Genomic DNA, 12,500 nt, shown 5'->3' with positions numbered 1-12,500 from the left:
CCATTTGATTGACAAGGGAGTTAAGTTTTTTAATTAAAGTGGTTAGAGAAGTTCCTTCGTTATTATTAGAATTATGGTTGTTAAAAGAAGAAATGTGGTTTGATATTCTTTTCTTATTTAATGTTGAGGTAGCGCCGATATATGTATGTACTTTATTAAAAGCTCGAGGTCTGGTATTAATATTAATTTGCTGATTTGTATTAGTTAAATGGTTTGAATTTTGTTCATAGTGTTCAACAAATGGTGGGACAATGTCTGTATGAGGACTATTTTGGAGGGGATAATGAGTGTTATTAGTGTTAGGATGGCTGTTAGGAGAAATATTATTATTTTCATTGTTATTATTATTATTATTATTACTAGTTGCATGATTGTAAATGGAGGGGCTGCTCGAGTGGTGTATTGGATTAGTAACTATATCAGATGGAGGATGGGAAGAAGAATAACTTGAAGACGAAATGTTAGTGTCTGTTATAGGAGGATTGCGTGGGAGCTAAATATATATATATATGAGCAAACAGTTAATAAAACATGTTAAAAAACACTTTGAGCAAACAGTTAATAAAACATGTTAAAAAACACTTTGAAATGAGTTAAAAACATATTTAGTCTGAAAAGGAAACACGAGACAAGTGGATAGTCCTTAATCCGCGGAGTTTCGAAGAAATACTTTCCTTCCCATCAGAGGGTAGGAATTAGCAAAATCGGATTTTGTATGCAAAAGTATTTGATGAAACAATAAGTAAGTCAAAGATCTTACTTGAAAACAAAAAAGTGAAGCAGAGGGAATATGGTGAAGAAAAAGGTGATTACACATGAATGGATAGTCTGGTGGAAGATAAATAATCCAGTGACGGTAAAATCCAAATATATAACTCTAAGAAAGTTAATTGAATTTCCATTTGTACAAGTAAAATTCAAGGAAATCCCGTAATAGGAAGAAGATGGTCCATAATAATCCAAAGGCAGAAATCCATCGAATAATTCACAAAAATGTGTACAAAGAAAAAAAGGAAAAAATTCCAATAATATTAATAAAAGAAAAATAAGATATGCTTTTTATTTTATTTATATATATATATATATATATATATATATATATATATATATATAACTACTTCATTTACTCACATAAAATTAATATACGAAAGTATAGATTTATGCATAAACTTTAAGTATTTACTTCAAAAGTGCTCAATACGTAGGTAGAGCTAGTTAGTAATTTATAAAATATATATGGCGATTAAGTTACACTGAATATTCCGCGTTTCATCCACTCTAGGATTCGTCAGGCTTATGTGCGAATTCTGTGGTTGTTTCTCGTTTTTATATGGTCCTCTTCTGTTGAGGGTTTTAGTTAGCCAATCAGCTTTCTAGTATCCACCGCGCCCCTTCCTATCAGCCAATGGGCATGCATTTTATCGAACAAAGGATATAAATGTCTAACAAAAAGCGTAATTTATCAGGCAGCAATAATTGCGAAAGAAAACCCGAATAACAAGAAATATTACAGTTAGTTTTGGGTTTAATTGGAAAAGGGATTTTTGGGGCTGATTTAATTTTTTTGTTATTATATATATAACAAGAAATATTACGTAGGCATGACTTCCTTAGATTTCAAAACCCGATACTATGACCACAAAAGTACATTTAACAATAAAAAACACAGTATAAAAACAACACTAGCGAATAAATACTGGGAACTCAAAGAAAGCGGACATTCGCCGGTAGTCGAATGGAAAATAATAAGACAAGCTACCATGTGTAGGCCTTTAGACGACCCATGTAAATTATGCCTTCATGAAAAATTTGCTATCCTGTACTTCAAAGAACTCCAAAATCTATTAAACTGTAGAAGAGAAATAGCAAATAACTGTGTTCACAAAATAAAACTTACTCTAGGATAGCAATACAAAATAGCTTTCAAACTAACAAAAACAATAGAAAATAAACAAATAAAAAAATTAAATAAACATGAATATACATAAACGATCACACATATATGTATGTATATATATATGTATATATATGTGCATATATGTATGTACACATATGTATATTTATATATAAAAAAAAAAGGAAAAGGTCTGCCTTAAACCACTAACCTAGTTCTAAAATAGATCCTTTGTTCGATAAAATGCATGCCCATTGGCTGATAGAAAGGGGCGCGGTGGATACTAGAAAGCTGATTGGCTAACTAAAATCCTAAACAGAAGATGACCATATAAAAACGAGAAACAACCACAGAATCCGCGCATAAGCCTGACGAATCCTAGAGTGGATGAAACGAGGAATATTCAGTGTAGCTTAATCGCCATATATATTTTATAAATTACTATATATATATATATATATATATATATATATATATATATATATATATATATATATATATATGTCTATATATATATATATATGTCTATATATATGTATATATATATGTATATATATATGTATATATATGTATATATATATATATGTATATATATATGTATATATATATGTATATATATATGTATATATGTATATATATATGTATATATATATGTATATATATATGTATATATATGTATATATATATGTTTATATATATGTATATATATGTATATATATATGTATATATATATGTATATATATGTATATATATATGTATATATATGTATATATATATGTATATATATATATATATATGTATATATATATATATATATATATATATGTATATATGACAAAAATAAAACTAACGTTAGTAGAAATAATAATAATAATAATAATAATAATAATAATAATAATAATAATAATAATAATAATAATAATAATAAACCCCGGACAAGACCAACCATACTATAAATAAAAATACTAATAACGAACAAAATAAATGCAACTGTAGACACCGCACACTTTGCCCAGTTCAAAATAAATGTCTAACCAAAAGCGTAGTTTATCAAGCAACAATATTTGCGAAAGAAAACCCAAATAACAAGAAATATTACATAGGCATGACTTCCCTAGATTTCAAAACCCGATACTATGACCACAAAAGTACATTCAACAATAAAAAACACTGTATAAAAACAACACTAGTGAATAAATACTGAGAACTCAAAGAAAGCGGACATTCGCCAGTAGGCGAATGGAAAATAATAAGCTACTATGTGTAGGGACCTAGACGACCCATGTAGATTATGCCTTCATGAAAAATTTGCTATCCTGTACTTCAAAGAACCCCAACATCTATTAAACTGTAGACGAGAAATAGCAAATAACTGCGTTCACAAGATAAAATTTACTCTAGGATAGCGATACAAAATAGTTTTAAAACTAACAAAAACAATAGAAAATAAACAAATAAATAAATCAAATAAACATGAATATACATAAACGATCACACATATATGTATGTATATATATATATATATGCATATATATATGTATATATATATATATATATGTGCATATATGTATGTACACATACATATATATTTATATATAAACTAACAATAAAAAAAAAATTTAAAAAACACTAACTTAGTTTTAAAACAGATCCTTTATCCGACAAAATGCATGCCCATTGGCTGATAGGAAGGGCGCGGTGGATACTAGAAAGCTGATTGGCGAACTAAAATCTCAATAGAAGATGAGCATATAAAAACGATAAACAACCACAGAATTCACGCATAAGCCTAAGGAGTCCTAAAGTGGATGAAACGCGGAATATTCTGTGTAGCTTAATCGCCATATATATTTTATAAATTACTAACTAGCTTTACCTACGTGTTGAGCACTTTTGAAGTAAATACTTAAAGTTCACGCATAAATCTATACTTTCGTATGTTAATTTTATGTGAGTAAAGTAAGTAGTTATATGTATATATATATATATATATATATATATATATGTAGTAGGAGAAATAGCCAACGTCATAAAAACCAGGTGTCCTTTTCCTTTTACCGGATGAAAGATACAGGTCTCCACCTTGTAAGCTATTAAAAAAAAGAATCTTGAGAACTTGCTTTCAAATTGCTTAGTGGAAGAAAGCTTTTTAAAAGATTTTGATTTAGTTAAAACTCCTGTATTCAGAAAATATTTTGTTTTGCTTTTCTTTCTTTTTTTTTTTTACCCCAAACAGGTCCTGGATATGACCTTAAACTATATCCGATGGTGAATCCCCAGCTTGCGGGCTTTGGAGATTGTGGAGCCACCCCTTAATTGCCATTGTTCCCAGGTCCACTCTGACCTGGAGTGGTAGTACCTGTTAGGGTCCCAACTATGGGTTGAATAGAAACTGACTTGAAAAAAAAAACCCAAATATATTCTATTAAAACTTTTCTTCAAAATCACTGGATTCGGCATTAAATGGCCTGAAAAGGGTTGATATGCCGTAAAACAAAAACAACCAACCAACCAACCAATTACTCCAAACAAGGCACTTTTGCCATTTTGATGTAGGGAGCTACTATCATGGACATAAGTTGCAGGGATACTATGTAGGGAATAAAGCAGCAAGATGTATGTTCATTTTACACTTGAACTTCTGCATGTCAGTACAGTTGGGGAAACAGGAACCCAGAAGGGAATTCCAAAGTCTAGCAGTTCTGGGGAAGAAACTATTAGAGTAGAAGGCTTTCTTAAATCTGAGGATCTCTACTGTGTAGGGGTGGGATTTTGCTGCTCATGTCCAAAGAAGCCCCAAATTATCTAATCACTTTTTATTTATTTATTTTTTTTGTACAAACTATATATTGAATTATTTTATGCAAATAATTAATTTTTTTATGCGTAAATGATCTTCAGTGTGTCGTTCATTATTGATTGCAGTCAATTTGAAGACCTGTCCTGATACCCAACGCTCAAGCCGCAGCGGAGAGAAGTGGCAGATCAATCAACACCAGAGTATATACAGAAGGAAGAATTCAACCACAACGTCTGACATCAAACAGTCAGCCAAGAGACCTGTCAGCCGAGATATCTGTCTGGTAGAATCACAGACCAATTAACATGTTAAACGGGTTGCCACACAGACTTAGGGTCGTTGCACGATTTGTACACTCAGGGCATTAGAGTGGTAAATTCCAGTGACCAGAGAGTGTCTGGTTACATTTTGAGGGGTTAAAAATTAGACAAAGTATTGCCACCGGGACTTAGGGTTAGGGCACATCTGCTTGCCCGTGTGTACAACAGCTCCCATTAGGTTACAAAAAGTGAATGTTATTTAGAACTATTTTGGGGCTATAAATTAAAGCAAACATTAAAACAGTAATTCATATTGTTTTAATTTCAGGCAAATTTGCTATATACTTCGTATGGAGTGCTTTTGTTATATTTGGGCTGATTAATCGTGATTCCATTTGAGGGTTCTTGAAAAAGTGTAGAAAGTTATCTGTAATTTGATTGGCCCCATCCTTTCTTCTCTGTAACCTCTCTCTCTCTCTCTCTCTCTCTCTCCCTCTCTCTGTCTTTCTCTCTCTCACACGCACACACAGACGTGATCTTGCAAGTCTCAGTCTTTTCTATAAATATTATTACGGCATGTGTTCTTCATAATTGTCTGATCTGTTTCCTGCTTCCTTTGTTCCAGCTCGTTTGAATCATTGGTCTAGTGGTCTCCATCATTTCGCTGGTTTTGCTACCTCATCCTTTCTCCTCTGTAATCTCTCTCTCTCTCTCTCTCTCTCTCTCTCTCTCTCTCTCACACACACATACACACAGGCGTGATCTTGTTAGTCTCAGTCTTTTCTATAAATATTATTACGGTATGTGTTCTTCATAATTGTCTGATCTGTTCCTGCCTCCTTTATTCCAGCTCTTTACTCATTGGTCAAGTGGTCTCCATCATTTCGCTGGTTTTGCTACCTCATTGTAATACTGCTTCTTATTCCAGTTGCTTCTTTCCAAAAACTGCAAGGTTGTGGAACTCTCTTCCTGCTCACTGTTTTCCTCCTACTTGTAGCCTTGGCCATTTCAAGAGTAAGATCAATACGCATGTTCTGTCTTTATGCAATAATATATATATATATATATATATATATATATATATATATATTATTATTATCATCATGATCATCATGATCATCATCATCATCATCATCTTTCGTTATTGCTATCTCCTTACATTAAATAACTTCATGTTTTGTCTGGGGCGACTTCCAAAACAAAAAAAATGTTTCATGTCATAATCTTTTTTAATTTCTTTTTTTCATATTAAAAATTTATTTAAAAAAAAAAGGAGAAAAAAAAAACATTTTTTTATACATTAGTCTTTGTTTATTACAAGTTACCTGTCTCTTCATTTCCAGCAGGGTTTCCCAACGGAAGTCCGTACCCTCCACCAGGAAGGACGTTACAAGACTTCAGGTGGGCGATAGCCAAATTTATTGTATAGGGGTCCCTAAGAATCTTTAGGGAGCGGTGAAACACTGAAAGTTTCTATTAACATTACTAAGTGTTTCTCAGCCCATTTTATTTGGGGTTCACCATTCATAGAAGCTTTTATTTTTTAAACTACTCTTGAAACTACGTTTGAGTGGGCTTACCAGATGATGCACCCAATTCATACGGATATATTTTTTTTTTTTTTTATTTATATCACAACTTTATACTCCTGCAATTTTTTTTTTTTTGTATTAATATTCATAATAAGAACCCTTTTTGCTATTTATTTAGGTATTTGTTTGCTTCCTCACGAAAGCAAATGTGACACAAGGTCGTTTTTAATGTGTGTGTGTGTGTGTGTGTGTGTGTGTGTGTGTGTGTGTGTGTGTGTGTGTGGAGGGGACCAGCTCCACTAAAACAAGGGCAAAAAGGAGGCACTTTGGCAGTATCCCCCCCCCAAAAAAAATAGTAATTGTCTCAGTATGAAGGGTTTCTCCTACATTGACCAAGGACCAATTAACTTAAGTGATGCATCAGAACAGATACTACACTTTGATCTTGGCCTACACTAAAACAGCCTATCCTGCCTTGACAGAGTACAAAATAGACTTTGTGGCTTAATGGGGGATGCCCTTTTCTCTTCCCTGCAACCTCACTCCCACAAAAGAAACATTGCGAGCCTGTCTTGGTTTTAGCATTATTTCCATGGCAAGTTCTCGTCTGAGCTCCAATCTCTGATCCCCCCCTCGCTAATCTTTCACGATAAACACCCATCTAGCCGAAACCACTGTCAATAATTTTCCCCACTCTTTATCTGCGCCTAAATCAAAACGTAGATTCCATGAACAAAGCTTCTTTCTCAGAAGTGCACGCCTGTGGAACTCTCTTCCGTTTGCCTGTTTCCCACCTGACTACCACTTGGATATCTTCAAGTCCAACATAAACAAATTCCTGATGAACCGCCCCCTTAAGTAAGACACTTTATCACATCTCCAATACTAACGATTACTACGATACTATCCCATTGATTACCTTACATGTAATAACTCTTATCCCCGAGTGGCCTCCGGGCCTTGATAAGTGGTGACCACCATGTAAAAAAAAAACAACAAAAAAAAAACTTTGAGGTATCAAATTTTTTATTCACAAAAAAGAAAAAAAATACAAAAACTTAAAAAGATTCCTGTTTTATCCAGCCTTATCCCAAAAGCCAAAAAAGAAAAAAAGGCTAGCCTTTTTTCTTTCTATTTATTTAAAAAGAAATAAAACTTTGTTATATCTGGGTCGTGGAACTGCATTCACCTGTAAAAGATCTAGCTAATTTGCATATTCTTTTAATTAATTCTCTATTAGTTTTTTTTTTTTTTTTCGGTTTTCTTATGGGATGGTCATTGTGTAATTACGGATGATATTACGTGTAATTATATTCATGCAGATATTCTACATGATTTATACTTGCATAATATTTGCATAGAAAGGTTATAGTAAACACAAACCTCTTCCAGATATATCATTTATGTATGCGTATATATATTTGTTTAACAAATTTTGCTACCAAATTCCTCTATCATTTTTTGGTCTAAAGACATGAAACTTCATATGTATAGGCTATTCGAACCCATGTGAAACTTTATGTTTGGGTTTTAGCCGGGAAAATCGGCGCAAAAGTGTGAAAATTAAAAAAATGGAATTTGCCAGGTGTAGGTCGAAAGATGGCAGTATGAATATGCATGCGTAACGTAATAGCTATTGGTTCATGCTTTAATTTTTAGCCTTGCAGCAAACATGTCTACATAGCTCAGGCATTAACATCAAAGGAAAAAGTAAATCATAAGCTAAACGTTTTGGTTTCGATTCTCGGTGGTGGCACATGAGTCATTCTGGGTTTGACTTTTACTCCTGATCTGAAATGAAACACATACATCAAGTCTGTGGCCAAGGTCGTTGGGAAAATGGTGGGATCTTTCTACCGCTGCAGAAGATATCTCACTAATGATGCAATTCTCTATCTGTATAAAAGCCAAGTACGTCCAAGGATGGAGTACTGCTGTCACATCTGGGCAGGAGCTGCTAAAAACAGTCTATTTTGCCTTGACAGAGTACAAAATAGACTTTGTGGCTTGGTGGGGGATGCCCTTTTCTCTTCCCTGCAGCCTCTCTCCCACAGAAGAGACGTTGCGAGACTGTCTCTGTTTTATCGTTATTTCCATGGCAAATGCTCGTCTGAATTCCAATCTCTGGTCCCCCCTCGCTAATCTTTCACGAAAAACACAGGACTAGCTAAAACCACCGTCAGTAATTTTCCCCACTCTTTATCCGTGCCTAAATCAAAACGTAGATTCCATGAACAAAGCTTCTTTCTTAGAACTGCACGGCTGTGGAACTCTCTGCCGCTTGCCTGTTCCCCCCCCCCCGAATTCAACTTGGATGTCTTCAAGTCCAACACAAACAAATTCCTGATGAACTGCCCCCTTAAGTAATGACACCTTATCAAATCCCCAATTCTAACTATTACTACGATACTATCCCATTGATTACTGTACACACAATAACCCTTATCCCTGAGTGGCTCCCGGGCTTTGATAAGTGGTGACCCCCCATGCAAAAAGTAAAAAAAAAAAAATTTTTTTTTTTTTTACTTTTTAAATTATTACTATATATTGGGTCCAATATAATATAATAATAAATACGAAATCTGTATTAATCACAATATTATATTTAAGCATATTTGACGACCGGGAAATGCCTGCTATTAATATATAAGAATCAATAGAAAATTGACTCTATAATAATATATATGAAATCTGCATTAATTAAAATATCATATTTAAGCATATTTTACGATTGGGCCACGCCGGGCGTCCCTGCTAACTTGAATAAATACTTTTGCTGTTTTAACAAAAGAGCTACAATAATATTAGGGTGTTTCCATTTACGTTGAACATCTACAGAATGCCAACATCAATATATTACATATGAAAGAGTCCGCTGTGGAATTTCCACAGGTCCCGCTAGTACATTTTTAATATTATTATAAGAAATTGTAATATCTTAATACTTTTATGAGGAATATGTGTAGGTTTTGTGAATACTTTCAAGAGATTAGATAGGCCTACAAAACTTATTACACTTGGTTTTTATCTGTTCAGGTACTCCCTTATACTAGAAGGATGATTAAAGTTGATCAGATTCTTTCTTCAAGTTCACCAGGATCAGGAAAGGACCTGAACACGCTTCGGCATTTATGCAGAACACGAACCGCGCTGGAACAACGGTGTTATGTAGAAATCCATTATTTACTGTTCTGTATCTTCATCGTTAATAAACTAACGCACCGCAAAAATTGGATCCAACTTGACAAATTAAATCCAAAAAAAAAAGTAGGATATAACGGGCCAACTTACCAGAGTATAGCTGCCCCGGGGGGGGGGGGACGATGCTCTTCTAATTTCCAAAACGAACGATTGCTTTCTAGCTATGCTAACAGATGGCAGTTCTTTTACGTCTTCTTTTTATGGCGACTTCAAATAACCAAAATAATAATAATAAAAAAAAGGTTAATTATTCTATTTTTTTTTTATTCTATGAAGTTTATTATCATTTATATATAGATACGTTTTTATTTTTCGTTTATATTTAATAAAAATATCAGAAATACGACACCACATATGACTTCCCATGATAACTTTGAGTTGTGGTAACAGACGAAAGTCAGTAAGCGTTTGTGTGATTGTAAAGACACTAGATTTTGAGTAAGGTTACCAGATAAAAGCCATCATTTTTTTATGGCATGGTTACGCTAGATAAAAATAATAACTTCTGCATTTTTTTTTTTTTTAAATGGAGGTCACCACTTATCAAGGCTCAGAGGCCACTCGAGGATAAGGGTTAATGGGTATACATTAGTCATTGTGGTTTTAGCGTAGTAAACATTAGTGGAAATTTTGTAACTTGGATTACTTAAGGGGACGGTTCAACATTGGACTTGAAGACAATCAGATGGTAGTCAACTGGAAAGCAGGCAATCGCAAAAGAATTCCACAGGCGTGCAGTTCTAAGAAAGAAGCCCTGTTCATGGAATCTACGTTTAAATGTAGGCACAGATAAAGAGTGTTGGAAATTGTTGATAGTGGTTGTGGCTAGACGAGTGTTTTTCGTGAAATTCTGGCGACCATAGATTGAAGTTCAGATGAGCACCTGCCATGAAAATAACGATAAAGCAGGGACAGGCTCACTACATCTCTTCTGTGGGAAAGAGGTTGCAAGGAAGAGAAAAGGGCATTCCCCTGTAGGGGAATAAATAAGAGCACCGGATTACCGGTGAAGGGTAAGGAGTGAGGTCCCTTGAGAAAAGAAGAGGAGAATCCGTACACATGAGGCACGGACGCAAAAAGTTCTTCTCCTAAAAGACAATGTTGGACAGGCAGAGTACAACTCTAGAATACCGTCCTCACTCCTCCCGTAAACCCCACTATTGAAGTGAGTAATCTTTTTACCTTAATGTTCTGAATTGCAGTGTTGTCATGTTTTCATGTTTGTTAATAAATTCTTGCCGTTTATACTTGTTGTACGTTTAGTAATTATTAAAGCTGGTCGGTAGTTTTGGGACTTGGAAGAACCTAAACCCGTACCAACACCCCACTAAGCTACGAAGTCTATTTTGAACTCTGTCAAAGGATAAGCTGCTTCTAGCAGCATCTGCCCAGATGTGGCAACAGTACTCCATCGTTAGCCGACCCTGGCTTTTATATAGGTAGAGAATGGCATCAGGAGTGAGATATTTTTGCAGCGACTTTGGCAATGGATTTGATATACGTGTTCCATTTCAGATCGGGAGTAAAGGTCAAGCCCAGAAGCTGATTGCTTATTGTTCTTTCTTTATTTGCGGACTGTTATCCTCATCTTCATTGTTGTTATTGTCTCATCACGTTTCAGCCAACTAATCCTCTGACTGGCTTTAGATAGGATTGAAACTACTATCTCCAAACAATGCTCAACTGGAACCGTATAGATTCAACATCTCTATCCACTATGCCACAGAAGCATTCCTATCCTATCGGCTGTTAACCAGCTGATGAAGGCCTAAGGAATAGTTGACCGAAACGCTGTGAAATAGCAACTATGGAGATGAGAATAACAGTCTTCAAATAAATAAATAAATATACAGATTATTCATCTTAAAAGAGTTCCAATCATAAAATAATTACAATAGAAAAATGCGAGCATGAAAAGTAATATGGTTAAGCTTAAACATGGAAAAGTAAAGGACTGTTAAAACTGGAAAAGAAAAGGACAAGATATTCTAGTAAAAAAATATAATAAATTTATAACTTAAAATATTGCAGCATTAAGAATTGATTATATAATGTAATAAATTGAATTTTAAAAAAATCCAGTTTTAATAACTAGTCCTTTACTTTTCCATGTTTAAGCTTAACCATATTACTTTTCATGCTCACATTTTTTCTATTGTAATCCATGATTTTTCCAGGTTCCCAATGAATTCACTTGTTCTTTGTTTAATTTCAGTCTTATTTTTTTGCCTCCATAAACACATATGTAATAACACTGTACGGCAGTACGGCACTCGTCTGCTATCAACAAAATGCCCTCAGTTATCTCCCTTTCAGGCTTTCATTCTGTCTGTCTCACTAGTTACTTCTTTTTTCGTGACAGTAGTCGCTGAAGAGCCGATGTTGCTATGGAAACCACTCATAAGAAGTGCTGATCATATTTTTGCGATTTTGAACACCAGAAAATTCATCATAACTTTTGTTTTACTGAACGAAAATTGAAAAAAAAAAAAATTCACAATATAGCTGAGAAGGTGATCTATAAACCGTAATAACTGTTTGAAATTTGGTCGAAACATGAGTGAGAGTTGAAACTTTAAAGCAGTTCTAAATGACTCAAACTGCCACTTAACCATATATTCAAACACTACCGTGTTTGAATGACATAGAAAAATTAAATAGACAATAATAACCTTTATCCTCGAGTAGCCTCTGGGCCTTGATAAGTGCTGATGCCTATGTAAAAAAAAATATTCATATTGTTCTGTTGAGTGGGATTATTATTAACGGCTTCTCTATCGCAAGTTAAAATTGAGGTCGAAAATCAAGGCAAC

This window comes from Euprymna scolopes, chromosome 39 (genome assembly GCF_053919585.1).
Source record: "Euprymna scolopes isolate OS-2025 chromosome 39, ASM5391958v1, whole genome shotgun sequence".
NCBI classification, from domain to species: Eukaryota; Metazoa; Mollusca; class Cephalopoda; order Sepiida; family Sepiolidae; genus Euprymna; species Euprymna scolopes.
The sequence above is the reverse complement of the archived record's forward strand: the minus strand, read 5'-3'. Positions refer to the sequence as shown.